This window comes from Dipodomys merriami, unplaced genomic scaffold (assembly GCF_024711535.1).
Source record: "Dipodomys merriami isolate MVZ:Mamm:240054 unplaced genomic scaffold, mDipMer1.0.p SCAF_2, whole genome shotgun sequence".
Taxonomy (NCBI): domain Eukaryota; kingdom Metazoa; phylum Chordata; class Mammalia; order Rodentia; family Heteromyidae; genus Dipodomys; species Dipodomys merriami.
In genome coordinates this window covers 30,132,989-30,159,082 of record NW_027203381.1, presented here as the reverse complement: position 1 = coordinate 30,159,082, position 26,094 = coordinate 30,132,989, and the positions used below count along the sequence as shown (strand labels likewise).

Here is a 26,094-nt window from a genome sequence, read left to right as displayed (position 1 = left end):
TGTTTCCTCTTAAAACAGCAATGCACAGCTCTTGATACAAAATAGCTACATAACAAACAGTAGAGCGTATGATCTAATTACGTTCACTGGCTTCCCACTCAAAGCGGTATTGGCTGCTTTGCAACAGCACCAGAGTGGTATGTTGGGTTCTTCAGCTTGTCATAACACAAGCACATGGCCCTCTTGGGACCCTCTGCATTTGCTGCTCATCAGTTCATCTTTGTTAGCAAGGAAATAAAAGAACCATTTCTAAGCCATAATCTCTATGACTTTTCTTTTGCATGTGCTGATTCTTCTTTATTTGCACCTGCTGGTTCTTCTGCACATGCCAGATGCTCCTCAAATGCACATCCCTCTATAAGTGCCTCTCCTCCACTGAAGCAGTTCAGTTATTTACAAAATGCTAGTCATCCTCCCTTGTCCACAGCATCTTTGCTGTTCACCTATAACTGAAGTCATTGGCAAACTCCTGGAACAACTGTAACCTTTTGTTCCTATGAATTCCCATGGGCTTTGGGAGCATTCCTGGGGGAGGGTCTCTTAGGATGGACAATAGAACACAAAGCAACATCACTGAGTCATTCACAGCATCATGTTGTAATTTCTCATGTTATCTGTCTTCCTTGTTCATCAAGGACAAATGCCAGGTGTTTTCTCACTTGAAACTCTAGTGCCAAGCTCAGAGTAGTGTTTCTTTGTACTTTGAATGAAGGATGGAGTCATATTTCGAGACAGGCCTGAGTGTTTTCAGGGTGGTTCAGATTATAAGCCTTTACCTAGCCATTTCAAGCAACAGGAAAGCCTATTGTGGGGGGATGCTCACAGAGAGTGCTAGGATGTTTGTGCCAAGCAAAAAAGTTGATTTCCCATGGGCATCATCTTTTATTAATCTTGTTCATAATCATTCAAATTGGCTACTCTTATATCTTTTATCCAGACAGTAATAACTAGATTTAGGGAATTTACTTATGAATTATTTCTATTAAAGAGTCAAACAGGAACATTTTGTCCTTACACTACACAAAATGCTACCCTAACAATGCTCGACAAGAAATGTACTCATTACTTTACTCATGTAACTGTAAAATAAATTTTTAAAAAACAACTATGGCAGTGCTATACACACTACACACACACACACACACACACACACACACACACACACACACACACACACACACACACACACACACACACACACACAAGCTTTCCAAATCAGTCTTGTGGCAAGAATATATGTGTTAGATATTAGTAACATTTTCCATTTAAAGTGCTTCCTGAAAACTAAGGTATTTATAAGCCCCCAGATCTTTCCTCGTTGACAAATTGGTTTATGTTTAGGTTGATGCTAACAATTAGCTTTTTTTCTGTTCAAGTGTTTTTAAATTGTAGCAACTTGTGATTCTGCGACTTGTTTATGGAAATGCCAGTACCTTTGGTGTTAAACTAGTAGAATTTTAAGACTACATATTATCTAGAATCACTGCTAGAACTGGGTCTTTGTGAGGCAAGAATTTCTGTCTCACTTTCTTTTTTTCTCTTCCCCCAAAATATTTATGAAGCAAAAATGTGTGACTCATTCCAGAAGTGTTAAAAGTGCAAAACACTCTCCATAGATGTAGTGACACTATTAACACTTGTTAAGAGAGTATATGTCTTCTGACATATAATATATATGTAATCTTTAAGGAGTTGTACAAAAAAGTTGTCACTCAATGAAGCTATTTATTATCAGTGTCACCCTTTCAACGTTGTCAGCTATCCCTCCCAACTCTACCCCTTCCTTCACTTTCCTTAATTTTGTAGGATATGCATTGAATTTTTTTTACTACATTCCCCCCATTTCTTGTTTTCATTCCTTTACCCCTCTTCCCCTTGATCCCGCCCTACTCTTTTCATGTCTCCAATTCCTGATGTTTTTTGTTGAACCATGATTTAGCCTTCCTAAGGAATTACACTGAGTTCTCCCCTGAATCTACTATATGTCAGTTAACATTTGTGTATACTTGCATACCACCTAGTTTACACATTTATGAATACATAGAATTCATTTATAAACTAATTCTAGCTTCCACATATGGTGGAAAACTTGGAACTTTTGTTTCTCTGGGACTGAGTTACTTCATTTAACATGATTTTTTCCTGTGGTCCTTTCATTTGTTTGCAAACGATGCATATCATTTTTTCTAATAGATGAGTAAATTTTCTTTAAGTATACATACTTCAGTCCATTTGTCCGTTGAGTGGCATCAGGCCTGACTCTATACCTTGGCGAGGGTGAATACTGCTGCAATGAACATGGCTGTGCTGGTGGCTTCACTGTATCCTAGTTTATAATCTTGTAGATATGTTCTCATTGTTTAAAAATCACACCGTCTAAATGGTGCACAAAAAGGAATAATTTATATGAACAAAAATGATTTTTAAAAAGTAATCTTCTGATTTTTATTTCAATTACAAATACCACTGTCTGTGTAGAAGGTTTCACTCTTTTATTTAAAAAAAAACAACTCCTAAAGATGCTTAGGCAATATTTATGCATTTCATTCATTCATTCATTCATTCATTTATTCATTCATTCCATATCCATCACATATCTCTTTTGTTCCCCGAGTTATGCAAGCACCCAGAAGCCCAAGTTGAACATGATGAAATTATTCGAAGTAATATCATAAACTTACCACATTGTATGTTTTAGAGCGGTAGAATTAAAACCAGAAAATGTATTTCATCATTGAGCCCAGCTCCTCTGGGTTTTTACTTGAGGAAACTGAAACCCAGCATGGTTGAGTACTGCTGCCCCACTAGTGACCCACAAAACCATAGCTGGAGCCTGAGTTTTCCATTTTACTCAGCTCCTCTCTGCCATTTACCCATATCCAATTAGCCAATCCCTACATTGTTTATTTGTTTATTTAGAGAGTTTTGAAGTTGAACTAAGGTGTTTCAATTCCGGAAGTCAGGTAATCAGTACAATGTATCTTGATCGATGTCACCCATTAAGTAGCTCTTCCTCATTTTCCCCCATCCCATCCATACTCTCAGTTGTTTAATTCAATTTTACATAATGTACATTGAATATAATGACTGCATTTGCTCGTTCTTTTTCCCTTCATTTTTGCTGCTCCCTCCTCTCATTGCCCTCCACTCACAGAATGTATTTCAGCTTCCTGATACTCATTTTTTTAAATGCTCATTCGAATATATGTATGTTCTTGACTTTATTTTCTTCTTGGAAGTTTCAAGATTTAAGAAGACAAGTTTGAGGAAATAAGAGTGATTTGGGGTTTACATGTAATTCATGGAAGTAGATTTACTATTCCTCAATGTTACTGATAATTGAGTAACTATGAGGAGTTTTCATAAGAGTTGGACAAAGAAACTAGATTCTACTTACTTTACATGTGTATATGTGTGTGTCTGTTTATAAAACCTGATCATTGTTATCTCCCATTAGTACAAATTCTAAAATAATGCAGGCAATAATTCAACGGACAAGGTCTCATATCTAAAATACACTTAGAACACAAAAAATCAAATCCCCCAAAAACAAATCCTCAAAGAAACAACTGCCCAATAAATAAGTGGGCTAAAGACTTAAAGAGAGACTTCTCTGAAGAGGAAATAAGAATGGCCAATAGATACATGAAGAAATACTCAACCTCTCTAGCCATAAAAGAAATACAAATCAAGACAACGTTGAGATTCCACCTCACACCAGTTATAATGGCTATAATCAAGAAAAATAATAACAGATGTTGGGAGGAATGTGGCCAGAAGGGAACCCTACTGCATTGTTGGTAGGAGTGTAAACTTGTTCAACCACTCTGGAAAGCAGTATGGAGGTTCCTCAAAAGATTACACATAAAGCTCCCCTATGACCCAGCAATCCCACTTTTAGGCATTTACCCAAATGATCACAAAGAAGGCCATACTAAAGCTAGCAGCACAACTATGTTTATCACATCATTATTTACCATAGCTAAGATATGGAATCAACCTAGATGCCCCTCATAGATGAATGGATCAAGAAAATGTGCTACACACACACACACACACACACACACACACACACACACACACACACACACACACACACACAAATGGAATTCTATGCCTCCATCAGAAAGAATGACATTGCCCCATTTGTTAGGAAATGGAAAGACTTGGAAAAAATTATATAAATGAAGTAAACCAGGCCCAAAGAAACATAGGTACCATGGTTCCCCTTATTTGCAATAAAAAGTATATTTCTAGGACAAGCAGAAAAGGTCAAAAGCTATGTGCATATGATCATATAAGATGATGTTAAGAAAAATCAACCCCAAGATAGGGACATAAGAGGTTTCATCTTTCTTGCTGTTGTTTTTAATGTACTTATAATATACTATGTCATTTTTAGGGTTTTTTTGTATGTTCTTCCCCCATAGTATAACCCCTGTTTGTCACTGTATTTGATTCCGGTGCCCTGCATCTGTATATACATTTTTCTGATTTGAGGAGGGCAAGGGAAATAACAAGATACTGAAATAAGGATACAGGTTGACCCATTGTAATAATAAGATATACAAGACACTATGTTGAAAACGAACTTTAAAACTTTGTGGGGTAGAGAGGAGTTGAGGAGGTGGGGCGGGAAGGCATGGTAGGAAAAAACAAAGGAGGGGGTTACAATGTTCAATAGGAAATGTACATATTACCTTACTCATGTAACTGTAACCCCTCTGTACAGTATCTTTATGATAAAAATATGTATTATAAATGTAAAGACAAGAAAAAATAATGCAGGCAATAGTAAGAATGATATGATGTCTAAAATACCACATAAAGTGATTTCAACTCACTTTTTAATAAGCAAAAACATGCAATCCATTTCATTGGACAAGATATTATATCAAAAATGAACTTTACATCTTTGACCCTGGGGCTGGGGGTACGGTGTGGGGGGTGGAGATGGGAAGGGATGGGAAGGGGAAACAAAGGAGGAGGCAACAATGCTTGATAAGAAATGCACTCATTACCTTGCCCATGTAATTGTAACCGCTCTGTACGGTATTTTCACAATTAAAAAAAAAAAAAGACGTGCCTGTTTTCTGCCTGTTACTATTTTAAATAACTTGCTCTTTCCTGCTCACTTAAATATTCCAGAAGTGAAAAATATTTTTTTCTAAATGTGAATGGTATATTCTAACTTCTGTCTTATGTCTTTGAGTAAAATAAATACATAGTGTCTTAGAAAAACAAATGGGGTGATGTCATTCTTTCTGATGGAGACATAGAATTCCATTGTATATATATATGTATACCACATTTTCTTGATCCATTCACCTATGAGGGGCATCTGGGTTGGTTCCATATCTTAGCTATGGTAAATAATGCTGCAATAAACATAGTTGTACTGGTAGCTTTAGTATGGTCTTGTTTGTGATCATTTGGGTAAATGTCCAAAAGTGAGATTGCTGGGTCATAGGGGAGCTCTATGTGGAGTCTTTTGAGGAACATCCATAGTACTTTCCAAAGTGGTTGAACAAGTTTACACTCCCACCAACAATGCAGTAGGGTTCCCTTCTGGCCACACCCCCTCCAGCATCTGTTGTTATTAGAGTTCTTGATTATAGCCATTGTAACTGAGGCGAGGTGGAATCTCAATTTTGTTTTGATTTGCATTTCTTTTATGGCTAGAGAGGTTGAGCATTTCTTCATGTGTCTATTGGCCATTCTTATTTCTCTTCAGAGAAGTTTCTCTTTAAGTCTTTAGCCCACTTATTTATTGGGCAGTTGTTTCTTTGAGAATTTGTTGTTGAGGGATTTAATTTTTTGAGTTCCAAGTATATTTTAGATATGAGACCCTTGTCCATTGTATGGCTGAATTCTATGCCTCCATCAGAAAGAATGACATCGCCCCATTTGTTAGGAAATGGAAAGACTTGGGAAAAATTATATTAAGCGAAGTAAGCCAGGCCCAAAGAAATATAGGCCCCATGGTTTCCCTTATTTGCAATAACTAGTATATGTCTGGGACAAGCAGAAAAGGTCAGATAAGATGGTGTTAAGAGAATGAACCCCAAGATAGGGACACAAGTAGTTTTTTCTTGCTTGCTTTTGTTTCTAACGTATTTATAAGGTACCATGTGATTTTTTTTTTGTTGCTTTGTATGTCCCTCCCCCACAGTATAACCTCTGTTTTCACTGTATTTGAAGTTGGTATAATTTGGGGAGGGAAAGGGAAAAACTTGTTTAAATAGGGATACAGGTTGACCCATTGCAATAATGAGATGTACAAGAAGCTATGTTGAAAAACAAAATTTACAATTTAGGTGAGGGGGGATGGAATGTAGTTGAGGAGGTGGGAGGGAAGGGATGGTAGGGGAAAAACAAGAGGAGGAGGCAACAATGCTTGATAAGAAATGTATTCATTACCTTGCTCATGTAATTATAACCCCTCTGTACAGTATTTTCACAATAAAAACCTCTTTAAAAAATAAAGAATGAAAACATGAGAAGTCTATTCCCATTCCAAGCTACGTTCCTAACTTCTTGAGTTATTTTTGGTTGTCAATTGCCCCTTTACTTCTTTCAGAAGAGTTTGCAAAATAGTATTTACTTTCAAATAAGTGTGATTTTAGAAACTGTGTTGTCCAAATAAAGGATTGAGCAGTATTTTAATATCAAGAAGTAGGGATTTTGATGGACTTACAATGGTTCATAATAACTAATTTAAGTGTATACATACTAGTAACAATTTATTGCTTGAGTTTGTATGTGAACCACTGTGGCTTTTATTCCCCATCTAAGAGAAATTTCCTGATGGGAAGAGATAAGATCAAGAAAATAAAGTTAATATTATATTTTCTACATGATGTGTAAAATTGATTTTTGTAACCTTTAAAATGTGAACTTTAAATCTGTATAGAGTTTGAGCAAAATCTGAAACTGTGTGTGAACCTGCATTTCAAGTCAACAAAGCTTATAGATAATGTAGTTCTCAATTCTGTCTATTTCTAACAATTCTATAACAGCAGGCTATAAAATTTACTGTGTGTATGTCTGCATCTGAGTTTGCTTTCAGATATCACAGATAAATACTTGAAGTTTTATTTTCTCATCCTGCATGAGTAAATAAGTAGAATGGCTGTCTTTTTCTATGAACAGGTTTTTGTTATTTTTCCCATGTCTTCTTAATATGTAAACAAGTCTTGTATCACATGCCTTCCCTTCTTAAGTCAAAGTTCTTCCCAGGGTAGCAGTATCCATAAATGGTACATTTTGAGTGGAAGCACATTAGTACATTCCAGATAAGGTTGCATTCTTCCCTTCAGCCACATTAAATGAGTTTGTCATGACATAAGTTCAACAGGCCTTATTTTATACATTTAGCCCCTTCAGTTCATTCATTTTCAGTGTAATCCAGTGGCATTCCCCTGAGTAAAATGGAGCATGTCACCACTTGAATCCCTGGTATGTACCTACAGCATGTTGCATTCTTCTTTATCAAGAAAATTTTCCAGATATTAAGTGTAATTTTCAAATTATCTTCCTATAAAATCCTATCAAAGGCTGTAAACAAAAAGCCTATACCAATAACATCATTAAATCATATTTTTCTGAACTCAGGAACAAGATAAGGGTATCTACCATCTCCATTGTTACTCAATATAGTGCTTGCATTCTTAGCCAGAGCAATAAGGTAAGAAAAAGAAATAAAAGGAATAAAAATAGGAAAGGAAGAAGTGAATTATTCCTACTTGCAGATGATATGCTCCTAGGTTTAAAATTTTCTAAAGACTCTATCAAAAATCCTTTAGTTATGATAGACACCTACCAGCAAAGCAACAGGATACAAAATCAACATATAAAAACATATTTTATATACCAAAAATAGGTTCGGAAAATAATCCTGTTCCCAGTAGCCTGAAAAAAAAATTGACAGCTAGAAATACATCTAACAAGGAGGTATATGACATTTACATGAAAACTATAAAACTTTGAAGAAACCAAAGAAGACACTAGAAATAGCAAGGCCTCTCCTGTTCATCCATCAGCAGAATACTGTGACAACAGGAATACTACCAAAAGTGACTTACAGATTCAGGGCAGTCCTCACAAAATATTCCAATGCCATTTTTTCACAGACATAGAATAATATTGAGATTCATATAGATGCACAAAAGACCCCAAGCAGCTAAGCAATTCTGCATAAAATGAGCAATGCTAAGAGCATCACAATACCTGACTTCAAATTATAATGTAAGGTTATAGTAACATCAAAAATAAAGAAACCTACATAATGCTGTAACAAAAATAAGACAACAAAAAAGGACGCAACAATGCTTGATAAGAAATGTACTCATTACCTTACTCATGTAACTGTAACCCCTCTATACAGTATTTTCACAATTAAAAACTTATTAAAAAATAAGACACACAATCCAATGTAATAGAAGATTCAGAAATAAGTCCCACAAAACTATAGCCATCTGATTTTTTACATATGGCATAAACATGTAATGGGGAAAAACACAACCTCTTCAACAAATGGTAGAAAGCTAAGGCTACATTCCTATCTCTCTATATATAGACAAAAAAAAACAATTAAAAATTATCAAAAAAAGGGGCTGGGAAGATGGCTCAGTGGTAGAGCGCTTGCCTTGCATGCATGAGGCCCTGGGTTCGATTCCTCAGCACCACATAAGCAAAAAGAAAAAAGCCAGAAGTGGCGCTGTGGCTCAAGTGGTAGAGCGCTAGCCCTGAGCTGAAGAGCTTGAGGGACAGTGCCCAGGCCCAGAATTCAAGCCCCATGACGGGACCCAAAAAGAAATTATCAAAAAACTTAATTTAAGACCTAAAAAGATAAAAGTTAAGACCTTCTCATTTTTTCCTGGATTCTCTCTTTCTACAGTACAAGATTAAAAGAGCCTAAGAAACAGGGCTTATAAATTTCCCCAAAACTCAGTTCTCAGCAGGAATTCCTTCCTTGGATGAGAACTCAGTGGAGATGTTTCAAGTATAAGTAGTGTTTGGGGTGTGTTTTTTTTGAAAATTTTATTAACCCAACTTGTGAGAGATATTGAAGGCTCTCATATTTTGTCTTCTCCAGTTACAAATAGTAGAGAACAACTCATAATTAACTTCTGATGAAAATATTCAAATCTCTTTCTCACTCATACTGTTCTTCATGTATACTAACTGCAGACCTCTGTGGTTGCTAGGTAATCAGTGGAGGCATATCAGAGCCTGGAACACATCTATGAGTGGACATCGGTTTTAGCTGGGTGACCTTGGTCTTAATTCCACACCAGCCATCCCAAGCATTTCTAGCAGACAGGTGGAACTATAAATTTCTCAGAAGTAGCTCATTAAATCATAAAAATGAGAATTAACCTTTCACACAATGTCCTTCTCTATGTCTGTTAGGAATTTGGCGAATAACCACTGAAGCAACAGGACTAGATCCTTCTGTATCTGAAATGCCTTTTAGAGACTACAGAATGAAGTGCCTACTTGAACTCACTTCCCTAGACAGCTTGTTCCCAACTGCTTCTGATTTTATTTGCTCAGATTCACTGGGAAAATATTTCAACATTGTTTTCCATTCTCTGCTAGTATCCTTTTTTCACTGAATTTTCAAGGTTTCTCAAACATTTTTCTATGTACTGGAAGGCTATTGCTATATATACTGGAAGTTTATTGCTCTCTCTCTCTCTCTCTCTCTCTCTCTCTCTCTCTCTCTCTCTCTCTCTCTCTCTCTCTCTCTCTCCATATATATATATACATATATATATATATGCAAAGTAAAAAAGTGGGTAGAATAAGTGGAATAATTTATTAAAATATCTGCTATCTTCTGAAGCAAAGAAGCCATTCGTTTTTAGCTGGGATATATGATGATAGTCTGAGCTAAGCTACTACAGTTCCTTAAAATACCTTAACCATAAAAATGAGGAAGAACATTATATTTGTATGAAAATAGTATGGATATGCAGTTGGGTTGAAAAATTAGCTCGAACTTTCAAGGAGAAAAATATCCCCCCCCAAAAAAAAGAAATGTCAACAATTGGAATAGATTCAGTCCTCAAATTCCACCCCCATGGCCTTCTGCAACTCCTCAGCCCATGCCATGGGCTGAAGGTACCCCCTCCATTGTGTAGAAAAAAGAATGGCATTTTGTTCAAATTAGGAAACTATCATTAGCCAACTAGTAAATCATCTGTGTGGCTTGGCTTCAAATATAAGCAGGATGGAAAATAATCCACCATCAGTTCTTGAAATGAATCCAGTTTTCCAGTTTTTCTCTGGTAAAAACAAAACAGAAAAAAATACCAGAAATCCCTGGTAAACTTGACAAGTATCCAGTTTATCCAGATTTGTCTTCCCAGTTTATCCCAAGTAGTCGTTTTCAGTATCTGTAGACATATCTCATTGTTCTGCTTTCAGGCAGAAGTGCTGTGAACATCTAGTGGGCACAGGCCAAGAGAACTACTAAACTGAATGTCTCATAGTGTGTAGAATAGTGCTGTAAAGAAAGGACTGACTGGCCCAAGGTTGAGAAACTCTGCTCAAAAACATTAAGAGCTCTCGCTACCATGTAACAGACACATATGATGTACTTTGCCTGTGTTACCTATTAACATTTTATCCTTGACAACATTTCATTAAGTAAAGACTATCTCCACCTTTAGATGATGAAATGAAAGCTCAGAAGGTTAAGTAATTAGCTCAAGGCCATGCAATCAGCAACTAATGGGCTCTTAATTTGAAAGCATATAAGACTCCAAAAGCCAGCTCCTATCTGGTCACTAGGCTCCTCTCTTCAAAAAGATCTCTTACCGGGGCTGGGAAGGTGGCTCAGTGGTAGAGTGCTTGCATTGCATGCATGAGGCCCTGGGTTCGATTCCTCAGCACCACATAAGCAAAAAGCCGGACGTGGCGCTGTGGCTCAAGTGGTATAGCGCTAGCCTTGAGCTGAAGAACTGAGGGACAGCGCCCAGGCCCAGAGTTCAGGCCCCACAACCGGACCCAAAAAAAAAAAAAAAGATCTCTTACCTTCTTTCTGTGCCTGCTCCCAAACTTACTGTCTCCAAACAGTATCATGTATAAGCATCCAAGGGGCAAGCTGATAAGATGATGAACCATGGTCTGTTATTCCATTTGCAGAATCTAGAATGAATTGTCTATTTTTAACCTGAACTGGAGAAGAGTTGGCAGAGTTGGAAGATCCCTAAAAGAGGAAATTTCCATTTGAAAATAATAAGGAAGATTACATTCTAGGATAGGATAGGACTTGCTGTGTAAAAGAGGACAAATGATGCACCAGGGATTTGATTGTACAGAGTACAGAGACACTGAGTTAGCAAACACTGCAGAAGGATGCAATGCTCTCTGTTCTGGAGGAGATACAGGCTCTTCCTTTCTATCAGAGGAGCCCACTCTCCTGCTTGTTACTTACCTCTCTGTGAATATAAGCATAGGCATGAGTTAGACAGGAAGTGTTGGTCATCACAAAACAGGAAGAAGACAATTCACTTTAAACAACACTTGCCAAAAAGAACCCTAGCCTCATGTGACAAAAGAGAAAAAACATTCTTTTCAGAGAACGGTTTTGTTTCTTGATTCATAGTTGCCTTGCCCTTGTCCTTCACACAATCTAGCCTCTGCTTTTTCAATACTTTGGTGATGGTTAGCTGAGCTGTATTTCTTTTGCAGGCCCTTCTTTGACTCTTCAACTCAGCCTGTGCCCTACTCCAACAGCTATTTTGTTCTGACCTTCCACATCTGCCTTTGTGTTCATTCCAGATTGTTTTTGTCCTAGTTCTTTTCTCACCATCAAACAACCTCCTCCTGTCTTTTCTTCTTTGCTTGTTTATATTTGATGGCTCACACTTTGTGCAAATTTATCTTTATATATATATATATACATACATACATACACATATATATAGTTGTAAAGGTGATATACAGAGGAGTTACAATTACATAAGTCAGGTAATGAGTACATACCATCAGTTCCCTACCTCCTCACCTAACATCACATTTACTAAGCAATAGCCAATCTGTGGAGAATTCACTCATCCTAATTCACCCATATGTATATCGATTTGGCTGAGCTTTGTTGAAGCAAACACAACACAACATAGCTTTCCTGAATCATGCTTGGCTCATGATCACCACGTTGGGACTGCTTGTAGCTTTCTATGGCTTTTACTCTGTGACCATCAGCTCATTTTCTACCCTCTACCATGACTAGTTCATTCTTTCAGATATTTTCTGCCTGTTTTCCATTGTGTGCTAATACCTTCTGTCTATCCTCATCAAGAATATGAAAACCATTAGGTCAGACCTCCCTCTTCATTCCACTGCATATTTGCACACTCTTCCACTGTATTTGTCCTGTTGTCATTGGGAAGGTAGCTCCATACATAAGAGCTCCCCTATCCCTCTATCCATTTTCCGTCCCTCATCACCCCTCCCCATGCCTTTAGTGGACTACTCAGCATGTATTTTTAAGGCTTTCCTATATTTAGAAATCTTCTCCTGACTTTACATTTTCTTTTAGTTTTCCTACTTCTGCTCTCCTAGTAATTCAAGCTTCTCAACAATTTGACCCTACTTCCTTTCTTCTCATTCTTCTCTTCATCCTCACCTTCCAGTAAAAATAGGTTCCAATTGAAGTTCATGTTTTCTGTGTATTTGAAATCGTTATTTCTTTTTGTCTTCTTATTTATTTACCTTCACAGGCCAGCTCTTCCTTTCTGAAAAACTCCCTTGACTTAGCAGAAACACCCTCCCAAAGTTTCTTTCCCTGGGCCCTGGATTTGAGGGGAAGGGAAAAATCTGGAGCATTGTATCTGTATCGATCCTCTTCTCCCATGACTTAAAAGAAATTTGCTTCGTTCATACAATTTCCACATGCAACTCGACATCTAATCCTTCTTCTTTTAGCTTCAAGCTAATATGACATCTCAAACCATGCATTTTTTTTTCCTCACATGAATTTCTCTTTCATTGCATTCCACAGCATTCTCCTGCGTCTATCTTATGCTCTGAAGTAAATAACATCTCCATGTATTTCTGATGCTGGGAGTTTTACTTTACTCTTTATGATCACCCACCCTCCCAGTTCAAGCTCTGACTGATTGCTATCCAGTCTACCCGCCACATTATGTCAAATGTGTCTACTTTCCATCTCCTCTGTCTAGTCTACTATTAATCAATATCCTGCTGACTTCACGTCATCCATGCCTGCTACTGTTCTACCCATTTTCCACCAGAGCCAGGATGGCTTGTTTAAAATAAAAGCTGGGCTGGGCACTAGAGGCTCACTCACGCCTGTAATCCTAGCTAGTCAGGAGGCTGGGATCTGAGGATCAGTGTTCAAAGCCACTCAGGCAGGAAAATCCATAAGACTCTTTATCTCCAATAGAAACTACTAAAGAAGCTCAAGTGGTAGAGTGTTAACCTCGAGCAAAACAAGCTCAGGGACAAGTTCCCCAACCAACAACAACAACAACAAAAAAACCAGTAATAATGAAAACTGGACTCTGTCACTATCATATCTTAAATCTGTCAGAAATTACCATTGAACTTGGAGTAGATTTTGGAATCCCTCAGGTGAGTCAGAAAGTGTTGGCCCCTGTTGACTTTACCATATTCATACATGACCCCTCCTTCTCGTGCTTAGTGTTCCGGCCACATTGCTCTCCCTGTTTTCCTCCATCACAATGAGCTCTTTTCCACTCAGGGACATCACCTGCGTTCTTCTCTCTGCCTATAATGTCTTGTCCCATCTACATAGATGTCTTCTCAGCACCACTTTCTTAGACAAGTCTGAGATTCCTGCCAAACTATCTCACAGAGTGTGTTCCTTCCTCAGACCCCTCTGTAACCAGACACATGGACTTACTATGAAATTGAGACCAGCTCTATAGCTTTCTCAGAGCCTTGATAACAATCAGCTACTACAAGTGAAAATATTTTAAATTATTTAGCATAAATATTCCTTAAACCATAACACATGCCCTTCAGTAGTCTTGAGTTGGCTGTTTCCTCTTAGGCCATCATGGGGCTTTGTTGTTTGTTTCTACTAAAGATTTCTGCCTTTGTTAATGTATGCTCATTTTTGCAAATTATTTTCCTGCTCTTTGGTTCCAGAAAACATTCAGAAACATGAGTTTCTTTATAAAAGTATCCCTCATAAAAAGATAAAAGCTACTCAATAAATATGGGACTATTATTTTCATAATGCAAGGGATAACAAAAAAAGAAGCAGTTATTTAAAACTTATGTAAGTTTTAAATTATTAAAGCAATGATTTAAGTAATGCATTCTGAAGCCTGCTTCTTCTGCAGGTAGAAGTTTCCTTTGACCAGGAATTGACTCCCATGCCCAGAACCTTAACATCTGTTATTCCATTACCATCCCCATTAATATCTCATAATTCTCCAGTTGTACAACCCATAATAAACACACTATTACTGCTCTTTTACATAGAATTGTTTAGCTTCTCTTCTTTCCCTCCCTCTCTCCCATACTAGCCAATATACAACGAGTAGAGTCATTTTAAGTTTATTGCCAAAAGAAAATAAAAAGCAACCTTCTTTTGAATTCAAGTCAGGAAGTCTGTAGTCTCCAGTAGTATGTTAAAAAGAAGAAAGATCCCTAAAGTTTCCAAAGTAACCATGCATTTTACAACCAAGGTAAATTTTTAAAGGCTGTGATTGGTGGGATTATAAATGGGATTATTACATTTTCTAACTTACTTTTAGCTGTTCTGAAATATTTACTAAAGGCTTCACAAGACCTGAAGCAGAGAGAATGGTCTTTGTGTTCAGTTTTGGATATAATACAGAGAAGCAAGCCAAGCCTTAGCATCAAATGGAGCATTTCTGTATGCTCAATGTGGGAAGCTGAGCACATGCAATCACGTAATTGTGTCTTCTCTGAGTTGTAGGGTGTTCTCATTTGTACAAGTTTGATGCGTGAATATCCTTTGAAAACTTTTTTTTATCTGAACATAGAACAGTAATGTTTTTCTATCTGTGTATTTATAAGCCAGATAATTGTGTATGACACCTTGTATGAGGAAGGCCTTTTCAAGAGCATAACCTGACTACAGGGTACTGTGGTAGCTTCCATAGTCATGAAGAACACCTGTTCACCATTATTTACATGACGGTCTCTTTTCAAAAGCTGAAATGCTTCCCTGACAGGCTCCTGTTCCACATCCCTTCCTGTTTATTGTTCAGCATTCTACCTTCTGCAGTGTCTTACTTCATGTGTAACTGTGAGGCTCTAAACAGAAAGCAGTGCCTGAATACGGAACTGACCAGGGCAATGCGTGAAGAGAGGGAAACTTCTCCCAGGTTGGCTTCAGCGAGCTTCTCAGGGCTGGAAATGACAGATGGTCATTTCTTAACAATGCCAAATTTGCCACAGTGGACACCATACCTAAAGGGTCAATTTATATAAAATTTGTTTTAACTACTAGATGGACCTTCACTCATTCTAATAATGAAATTTATTTAAATAGATAGAACGAAATGTAGCTTATTACTAACAGCAGTTTATTCAAACAAGTTTCCAGTGTTGTGTCTTCCTTTGGTATTCTTCTCTAATCTTTCTTTTCTGTAATTTTGTCCCTTGTTTTCTTAATTGCTTGCCTTACTCCCACCTTCCAATTACCTTATATCCTTTATAAAAAGTTTTATTTTGACTACCAGTTTTCCATAGTGATTGATTCTCCTGTAAGGCTTGCCTTTTTTCCCAAGTTGTTCAGTTCGTTGTCATGAATGCTTAACTTTTACTGTTGACTACTAACATATGATCTTTGCATTTGCTTTCCAGTTTCCTCCATCTCATTGTTTCTGAGACATACACGCATATTACTGGATAGGCAGTAACAGGTCACCTTTCCCTCGCTCACCTACCAAATTATTTGTCTTTTCCCAGGGAATATTACCAAGGAAAGGAGAAACTCAATAGCTTCTATCACTCCTTCATCTAATCATCTTGGTCATTGCTAAGCTAGGACAGGCCCTCCCAGATCTTAGCATAGGTGCTATTCTAACGTGTATTTCAAGTATCTGCGCACAAAGAAAGAGAAGCTAGGGAAACACAGCTAAGATTCCAACAACAAATATTTTGCATCATTGTGGGAACCTGAATGGGTGATTTTTTCCCTCCCTTGCACACTTTGCCTACACTGACCCAATTAAATTATCTACTTCCACATCAGTTGGTTATAGTTTCTCATCCGATGTTACATCTACATTTACATTTTCTCTATCTGTATTCCTATCTCCCCATCTGTATTGTACATCTTTGTGTTTCTTTATGTGTATCTAGTACAATAAGTGCTTTAGGAAGGCACTTAATTAAATTTTATTGAATTAGAAGTCATCTCATTTTAGAATATATTGCACAGATGAAACCAGGAAGCAATCACTTCTAGTACTGTATATTCAGACTAAGAAAATGAATTATTTCTAAGAATGAACTCATAGGAATCTGCCTTTAACTTTACTGGTTGACTTGATTTTCAGAAACATTCTTCCCTTTTCTCTCTCAGTGAGGGAGACTCTATCCTGTCACATAGAGACATCCTTATGGCTGTACAAATACACCTGGGTTTACAGGCTACAGGATGATCACAGAAGGTGACAACACAGGTCCTTGGGGACTTACCTGAAAGTCAGGCCCTCAGATCACACAGATCTGTTGCTCTCCCAACAGATTTCAAAAGCTCTGATCATTTTATATGAATTTGGGCTCACTCACTTTAGGAGCATCCTAACTCCTTAACTCTCTTGAAATCTTTTCATTTTGTTTTCCTCAGAACTGTTTGGGAGAAGGTTTGTTTCTCAAGGTCCATATTGTTTTGCCATCAGAAGATAGCTCTGGAATGCTATATGATTGTCCTATGCGATTGACCAAAACCAAACAATGTCAATTACTTTCAAGTTAACTCCTATTCCTGACCTGACCCATTCATGGAGTTTCACAGGCTGATACTATGACTCCACACTGGAATAAAGAAGGAACCCCTAAGGATGAATTGCTTTTAGAGTTAGGATGAGAAGGTAGCAAAAGGAAGTGTGACTGGGGCTGTATTAAGGACCCCTGTTTCTCCATTCATGCTAAAACAATAATGGTGGAACAAGAGCAAGTTACTAAAACTCATTTGGCTTCGATTTCCTCATCAACAAAATCAATGAGCTGAAGATTTGACTAAATTATAGATATAAATTCTATGAATTCTAAAATGTTGTGCTTACATTTACTAATTTAAAATTAATCATCGCAGCCAGGTGTTGGTGTCTCATGCCTGCAATCCTAGTTACTCAGGAGGCTGAGATCTGAAGATCATGATTTGAAGTAGTAAAATCTGTGAGACTATGATCTCCAATAAAAACTACTTTTGAAAAGCAAGAAGTGGAGCTGTGGCTCAAGTGGAAAAGTGTTATTCTTGAGCAACAAAAGCTCAGGGATAGTACCTAGGCCCTGAGTTCAAGACCCAGGACACTCTCTCTCTCTCTCTCTCTCTCTCTCTCTCTCTCTCTCTCTCTCTCTCTCTCTCTCTCTCTCTCTCTCTCTCACATACACACACACACACACACACACACACACACTTACAAATTAATAATCTCCTCATCCCCAGAAATGTATTCTAAGGAGACAACCTTAGATACAACCAAATAAACAAATAATTATACATGAAAGTAAACTGATTGTCGTAAAAGACATGGTAGGAGTTAAATGCATATTTAAGAATAAGGAAGGAGTGGGGTACCAGTGGCTCACGCCTGTAATCGTAGCTACTCAGGAGGCTGAGATCTGAGGATAGTGGTTCAAAACCAGCCTGGGCAGGAGAAGCTGTGAAACTCTTACCTCCAATAAACCGCCAGAAAACACAGAAGTGGCATTGTGGCTCAAGTGGTAGAGACTGACCTTGAGCTGAAAAGCTGAGGGACGGCACCCAGGTCCAGAGTTCAAGCCCCACACTGACAAAAAAAAAAAAAAAAAAGAATAGGGAAGGCTAAATAAATTCTGATACATCCAAATAGTAGACTTTGATGCTAGTATTTTCAAAGAATGTACATGTCAATGTAGTATAGTGTATTTGCATATTGCATATGCATATTGCATAATATTCAGAATTATGCAAGGTTTTAAACATGGCAAGTAATTCATAAAGATGTTAATATTGGTTACATTTCTTAACTGAATTATGAATGTTTTTAATGTCTCAGAAATCTCTTCTATATTCTTCAACTTCTCTGAAATACAAACATACTACTTTCAATAAGAAAATGTACAAGGAGTGTAACTTTTATTATAAATTTAAAATTATAAACTTTTATCTTTATTAAAATTAAATCCAGAATATAATTATAAAATTGAAATTTTTAAAGAAATAAAAATTATAAATACAGGACTGGGAAGGTGGCTCAGTGGTAGAGTGCTTGCCTTGCATGCCTGAGGCCCTGGGTTCGATTCCTCAGCACCACATAAGCAAAAAGAAAAAAGCCAGAAGTGGTGCTGTGGCTCAAGTGGTAGAGCACTAGCCTTGAGCTGAAGAGCTGAGGGACAGCGCCCAGGCCCAGAGTTCAGGCCCCATGACCAGATCCAAAAAAAAAAATTATAAATACAGAATTTTCAGAGTCAGCTTCCATATATGAGTGAGGTGAAATGATACATTGTATTAGGTTATTAATAAGATTTTTTTACTGTTGTTGCTGTTTTTGTTTTCTCTTCCTTTTGTCTTGATTTTTAGTATGTTGTATTGTATTTGGGAGGGTAAGGGGGCACAGAAAAGGTGGTACAAAGGATGAACAAATACAACAATGGTGCTTACTAGATACTATGTGGAAAATGAACTGTATATCTTATGGGTGAAAATGGAGGGAAAAACTGGGAGAGAGGGAGGGAAGGAGAGCCATGATTAAAAAAGAATTGTACTTATTACTTGACTCATGTAACCGTAAACCCCTGCATATCACCTCTAGAATAACAATATAAAAAATTAAAAAGTAGGATACATAGTCATCACTTTCATAGAGCTATTTTAAAATAGGATATTTTATAGCAGTGTATCTATTAGGACACAGTTTTCCTTCTATGTGGAAGCTAGATTTAGCTAATAACATTGTAAGTAAATGAGTTGGATGGTATGCAAGCATATACAAATGTATACACTCAAATAGTTTAATTCCTTAAAAAGGTAAAATAAACATTCAGCAAAATAAAACACCAGGAGGCAGGTACTCAAAAGGTGTGGGGTGGAGTTCAAGAAGAAAAAGGTAGAGGAATGAAGAGCAGAAGAGGAAGAAAATGCAACCAAGAATCCAATGTATTTGCTACACAATTATGAAGAGCGAGGGAAGGAGTAGGTAGGGGAGGGATGGGTGAAAATGTTGAAAAGTGTGACAAGAAACATATTTATGAACTGCTTTGTTAAATGACAAATCCTTTGTACAACTATTTAAAGATAATCTTTTAAAAAAGCAAAGAAGTTCTATTAATTCAGTTCAAAAGTAGAGTGTATACTTTGAAAACATATTAAGGGTGAAATCAAATATATTGCTTTTGTTACAAATGGAGATGTTTATCAACACCCTTACTGTTTGGTAGGAACAAAAATAGAATAGATACTAATATGATTCATATTTTTAGGTCAGCTGCTCACAGTAGCCCAAGAATCAGTGTGCTTGCAAAAAAAAAAAAATTAGTCGGTATCTCACAATCTCTTTTTGTGTGGCTGATAATAAGCGTTCTTAATATAAACCAGTGCTTTAACAAGGAGGCCATTTGTGGTCTCCAAAAATAGTTTTAAAATGTTACCTGAACAATGACATTTACAGAGGTTCGATTATTTTGGCTTGTTTCATGAACATTGCCAGCCTATACATTTTGTGTGGTTTAATTCAAACTTGTAACCTCTGAGCTGGTGTGATTCATAGGGGTTTGTGGGAAATTAGGTGTTCACCCCTCCAGAAAGAGAGCAGTGAAGCAGATAACTTCCTAAACTCCCAGTCACTGATGTGGAACCAGGGCTCTGCAAACAGACATCCTGGGGGTACTTTACAAATTATCCCATAGGCCACAAAAACACTTTTAACTTCATGTGATTGAATTGTTTCTATGCAGTTAACTGGATAGTCCTGCACAAGTTCTGTTATAAGTTCTGTTTACGGGAAGAGGGTGTTTTGAACTTCATGAAATCAAGGTCACTGTATCTTGTCGTATAAGGAGAGACAATCAAAGGAGCTGGTTTAACATCAGACAAAAGGGCACCTCATGTTTTGCCATCATATTAAATGCTCTAGCTTCAGTATCTAGTAACTGCATAGGCTCATAGAATTAGATGCATGTAATGGCCACTGTCTGTAGCAACAAAAATGCACAAGGTAAAGGTGCCCAAAGCAATGCATGCAAACACTCTTCAGCCAGCCATACATGAGAAGAGGTATGAATTATTCAAATTGTGGCTGTATTAGTCTTTCCTCTCCATACTGCCCGAAAGCAGATTAGCTGCTGCTAATTTGCCAGTGTGGCTGCTTCTTGTCTTTTTGACTGTTCTATCTCATGCACTTTGTAGGATTGGAGCCTCATGAGTCACAACACTGGAAGATTTTTGAGGGTTGTAGCAGTGCCAGAGCTATTTTAATCATCTCAACTGATTTGTTGTAGGGCTTTTCTTCTCCTTCTTCCTGTTAATGAAAGAGAGTTCTTGTAATATATAACTTACACATTTGGTTTATTCTTTCTGGCAATTTATCTGGAATTAATGTTGTGGGCTTGTTTTTCTTTTGTTTTGTTTTGTATGTGACATCCAGCTATATTAACCCCTGGCTGATGTTTGTATTATATCTTCATGGAGATTTTAATGCTAATTTTCCAGTGTCATTGGCTTTGTAATTTCCTGAAGTAGACATCTATGGAGAAAAGCAGTTAAGACTCTATACTGGTAAGTAATTTAAAGTACTTGTTATAGATCAAGGGGACATTTTAGGTATGAGTTTACTGTTAAGGTTCCAAGTCAGTCCAAGCAACAGAAAGAAAATAGAGAAAGAAAGAAAATAAAGAAGAGAGAAAGAGAGTGAGAAAGAGAGAGAGAAAGAAAGAAAGAAAAAAAGAAAGAAAGAAAGAAAGAAAGAAAGAAAGAAAGAAAGAAAGAAAGAAAGAAAGAAAGGAAGGAAGGAAGGAAGGAAGGAAGGAAGGAAGGAAGGAAGAGGAAGGAGGGAGGGAGGGAGGGAGAGAGGAAGGAAGGAAGGAAGGAAGGAAGGAAGGAAGGAAGGAAGGAAGGAAGGAAGGAAGGAAGGAAGGAAGGAAGGAAGGAAGGCAGGCAGACAGGCAGGCAGACAGGAAGGAAGGAAGGAAGGAAGGAAGGAAGGAAGGAAGGAAGGAAGGAAGGAAGGAAGCCAGGCAGGAAGGAAGGAAGGAAGGAAGGAAGCCAGGCAGGAAGGCAGGAAGGAAAAAACAAGATCTTGTTTTCAAAATAAAGCTAGGAATAGTAGGTCAGCTCTGTAATCCCAGCTACTTGAGAAGCAATTGTTGCAGGAACATGGTCCAAGACCAACCTGAGCAGAAATGTGAGACCCTACCTCAAAAACAGTAAAAGCAAATGGATTTGGGATGGCTTGAGTGATAGAGTGCTTGCCTAGCAGTTGCCAAGCCTTGATTTCAAGCTCCAGTATAACAAAAAAGCCACCTCCTTTTAAAGACTGCTATTAATCTACTATCAATAAATTATTTTAAATGAAATCTATGGAGCAGGATCTGGAGATTCTCGCCTGTAATATAAATACTCAGGAGGCTGAGATCTGAGGATAAAGTTCAAAGTCAGCCTGGGCAGGAAAGTCCATGAGACTCTTATCTCCAATGAAGCCCCAAAAAAGCTACAAGTAGAGGAGTGGCTCAAGTGGTAGAGCACTAGCTTTGAGCAAAAATGCTCAGGGACAATATCTAGGCCCTGAATTCAAGCCTCAGAACTCACACACACACACACACACACACACACACACACACACACACACACACACAGAGCAATCTATGAACACACTGATATCTTTCATGGCAGATTCCTATTACTCCATTTAATTTGTGAAAGTATCACTAATAGATGATGTGACCATTATTTATGAATGCAATATAAATACTGCAATGAGCTGCTGTTTTCCTTTCATATTTAAAATCAAAGATGCTCTGTAGATCAAGAAGATAATGACAATTTGCATTGTGAAGGTTAAAATTAGTTTGTGACTTTAGCTAAGTATCACTATGCCATAATACTGTGAAACTTATGTAATCACTTAATTACAGTAAAGAAATAAAAATAATAAAATCAAAGATCTAAGACATCCGCTTTCAACTCTAACCCTCTTCCTATATTCCATATCATAGTGGGTTGTGGAGCAGTCTGGATTAGTCATTTACTCATAGATGAGCTGGAGATGAGGACAGCTGCCCCAGCTCTTTACATAAAGCAGTCACTGTGTTTATTCTGTGTTGTCATCTAACCTCATACTGCAAGTCACCTGACTAATAAATAATGTGTATCTGGTTAAAAATAAATGCCAGCATCAGGGAGAAGTCAGGTGTCATTGGACTTTCTCATTGGTCCTCTAGTTCAAAAACCATAAACATATTAAGCACTCAATAAATCCAAAGTCAAAGCTTGGTGCTTCTTTTTCCTAACTATTCAGGAGTTTTGACAGAAAGAGCCCTGCCTACACCAAAATCTTTTTCCAGTTATCTGAGACAGAAAGAGGAACGGAACAAAGTTCTTTGTCCTTAGGGACTCCATGTTTGGAGAGAGAAGAGAAAGCTATGTTCACAGAGTTGAGTCAGCAAGAGAAACATTAGCTAATGATTTAAAAATTGGAAATATATTGGGAAAACAGCAAGACTGTGCAAGCAGCCATTAACCAAAGAGAGGCCTGAGGAATAGTCCACAAGGCCCCAGGAGGACAGCAGGACAGAGCTCCTGCTGGGGCAGGTGTAAGTAATGGTAGGGAAAGACTCAGGTGGCAAGAAGCTCCAGGTACCAAGACTTCATCAACCTTTCCTTCAACGAGTAGGAAACTGAAGGTGACTCTTTACCTCTCCGCCATAGACATTGGAGAGACCCAGAAGTGTTCTGAGTTAAACCTATCCCAAACTCTAGGTCTTCCTTTTAAGATCTAGCCATCTAATACAATTCAGTTGTTTCTGGAAAAACCACGTCACGATAGATCTAAATTTATGATTATTGTCACATAGAACTGAAAGCGATCTGTTGAACTAATGTTTAAACACTGGACTTTGATAACAAGAAAGTGAAGAAGTTTACCTCCCACATCTAAGCTTGAAAGTTTCTTCTGTGGAGGAAAAAAAAATACCCCTTTTTTTTTACTTTGTTTTATTGTGAAAATACTGTACAGAGGGGTTACAATTACATGGGCAAGATAGTGAGTACATTTCTTATCAAGAATTGTTGCCTCCTCTTTTGTTTCCCCTTCCCATCTCCCACCCATACCCCTCTACTCCTTCCACCACCACCACCACCCCCCTGCCAAAGTTGTAAAAAAGTTCGTTTTTTGACATAACAACTTGTACATCTCATTGTTGTAATAGATCCACCTGTATCCCTATTTAAACGATTTGTTTTTGCCCTTCCCCTCCACAAATTATACCAACATCAAATACAGCGAGAGCAGGGGTTATACCATGGGGGAGGGACATACAAAGCAACAAAAAAAATACTTTGAACCTAGCCCTTCATATATATAACTGATGTATGTTCTCAGCATCTGTGTTTACTGAATAAATTAATGTATTTTTTAATGTTTTAAAGGTGCTGTGAGATTATTTCCTATCGATTTAGTAACTGGCATTTAAACACATTCATTTGGCAGACTTCATAGGAGATAATGATCAGTATTTCAAGAGATTAGTGGTGATTTCATTAGCTTAAATGCTGTGGGAGACCTTTTATTCTATTCCTGTTATTTGGTTTTCTTTTCACGTCTTGTCCCCCCTTGTTCATAGAGTTGAGTCAGCAAGAGAAACATATTCAAACTAGACTTGTCATACAGAAAAAAAAATCTGACTTTGTCAGGGTGGGTGGAGGGGAAAAAAGCAACTTTTTGTCAGTCTTTTGTATTTCAGCAGCTGGATTCGCTGCTACCATAGCAACGGACCACATGATGAGGTGTATTAGATTGCTGTGTGTTGAGGACTAGGAGAAGAATGAACACAGCTTTTTATTGAAGTTAAAGGTTACTTGGGAGCTTCTCCTGTGGAAATGTGTAAGGTCAAATACTAGCGCTCTCAGCATATGTAGTGTTCCTGATGAAGAATTAGGGGCACGTTGGTGCATTTAACTGCAAAACCAGGTAAGAGCTAATTGGATCTTTGAAACTGAACTCTCTCACTTCGGCTGTGGTAGCATAACTTACTGGGTGGAATTTCACTGCTGCCCCCACCCCCACCCCTTCATGGGCACAGGACACATTTCACATTTCTCCTTCCCTTCTCCTAACTCCCCTGCTTCTGATTTCATCTGTTCTTAATTGCAAAGTCTAAAATGTTGGAAGCCTGAACATGCTGTGAATTGTTGTAGTTCCACGGTGTGTATGCCTGTGTGTGAGTGTAAATCAAAGAAAGAAAACTAGAAAGGAAGAAATAAGAGCATAATAATTACTGTGTCTTTAGCTCTAGGTGAGACTCAGGAAAGTAGTCCCTTATTTTGTCTTTTAAAATGGTCCACTTTTCTTAGAGGACACCTTGATAGTTAGTGGTAAAGGTCCAAAGCTACTTGTCTAGTACTTATTTAAGCAGTAAGGCAAAGTTTTCTAGCAGGTTATTTATAAAAGGGGTTTTCTTATATGTGGGCTTTTATTTTCCTCCTTGAATCATATTACAGCAAGCCTCATTCAACATGAACAGTTCAGTTTTATAATGTTTGTCATGTATTGTATTTCCATCAGTAATCTATTCTTTTAGACATTGTGACTGTAGGTGTGCTAGAGGTTTAAAAAAAAAGAAGTAAATACAATATGGGTGCTTCTAAAATGAATTCTTTTTCTGGGAGGCTGGGAAGAGCCGAATGTAAACAATTCAGTGTGGGTTGGTGACATCAATTCCCAGAGGACAGACTCCTCCTGCGTTGTTTATGTGTTGTGTCGCTCTAGCAGCTTGTTGGAAAGGAGACTTCAAGATGCATAAAACACATTCATGAAGAGGTGGAGAATTAATCGTTTATTTTTATTCCTTGCACATAGCTTTTACAGATGTTGTGTGCTTGCTTTTATCATAAAATGTTAGAAATTGTTCTGCTTTCAAGCAAAGAACTAACCTCTATAACATCAATACTTAGTGCAAAGTTGGGAGTTTTTAGAGAACAAACCTGAAGAGTAGTAAGGTGCTACTGTGGTTGTAGCCCAATGCCTGTCCACATGCAAGGTTTTCACGAAGGAAAATCTTTGAAAAGTACTTTGGCAGTGAGGTTAAAGCCATTATTCACAACTAAATGATGCTAATTAGGATAAAAGCAAATACATCACTCCAAGTCTAGTCATATACTATACTTTCTTCATGGGGAGATTTTGATTTTGTTAGCCCCATCTACAGTCTGATTTTCCTCATTATTTCCTTAGACTATAGTTTACACTTGTCAAAGTTCTCTCCCACATTCAAGCAAGGGATTATGATCATCACTATTCAAAACAAAATTCTGTCAGGGTTTCAAATAAAAAGAACTCCTTCCAGTGTAACAAATACCAATTAATTGTTAATAGCATCTTGTAACATTTGTAAAAGATGTATGCCTTGTGTTTGACTTCATTCTTTGCTTTTTCTTTTTGTTGCTTTGAGTACAGTACAAGCTCTGAGTATTTTCTTCAACACATAAAAAAGTTCCCAAGCATTCCTTGTTCTCACCAGAGAATCAGAGATTCCCAAAAACTGATGAAAGATGGTGCCAGGTGATAGATTGTACAGTGTAAAATTCTCAAAACTGGCTATTTCTGGGGTTAAAAAGTGGTCTCTTTATTAAAGAAAAAATAATAGGGAAAGGGGAATGAGTGAGACAAACATAAACACAGTGAGAGAACACAA

The 26,094-nt window shown here is 37.5% G+C and overlaps 1 protein-coding gene across 14 annotated transcripts in view; it reads left to right on the top strand.

The window, feature by feature from the left end:
* The window catches only part of Dtna (dystrobrevin alpha), a 333,587-nt gene that overhangs the window by 152,814 nt on the left and 154,679 nt on the right, over positions 1-26,094 (top strand). Inside the window, exon 1 of one of the 14 annotated variants that reach the window (XM_070029348.1) lies at positions 24,148-24,371. The exons of 12 other annotated variants lie outside the window; for them this stretch is intronic. The gene's annotated coding sequence lies outside the window, so the exon portion shown is untranslated. Of the gene's footprint in view, positions 1-24,147; positions 24,372-26,094 lie in introns of those variants that run through there. One more of the 14 variants, XM_070029347.1, reaches the window with a different exon arrangement.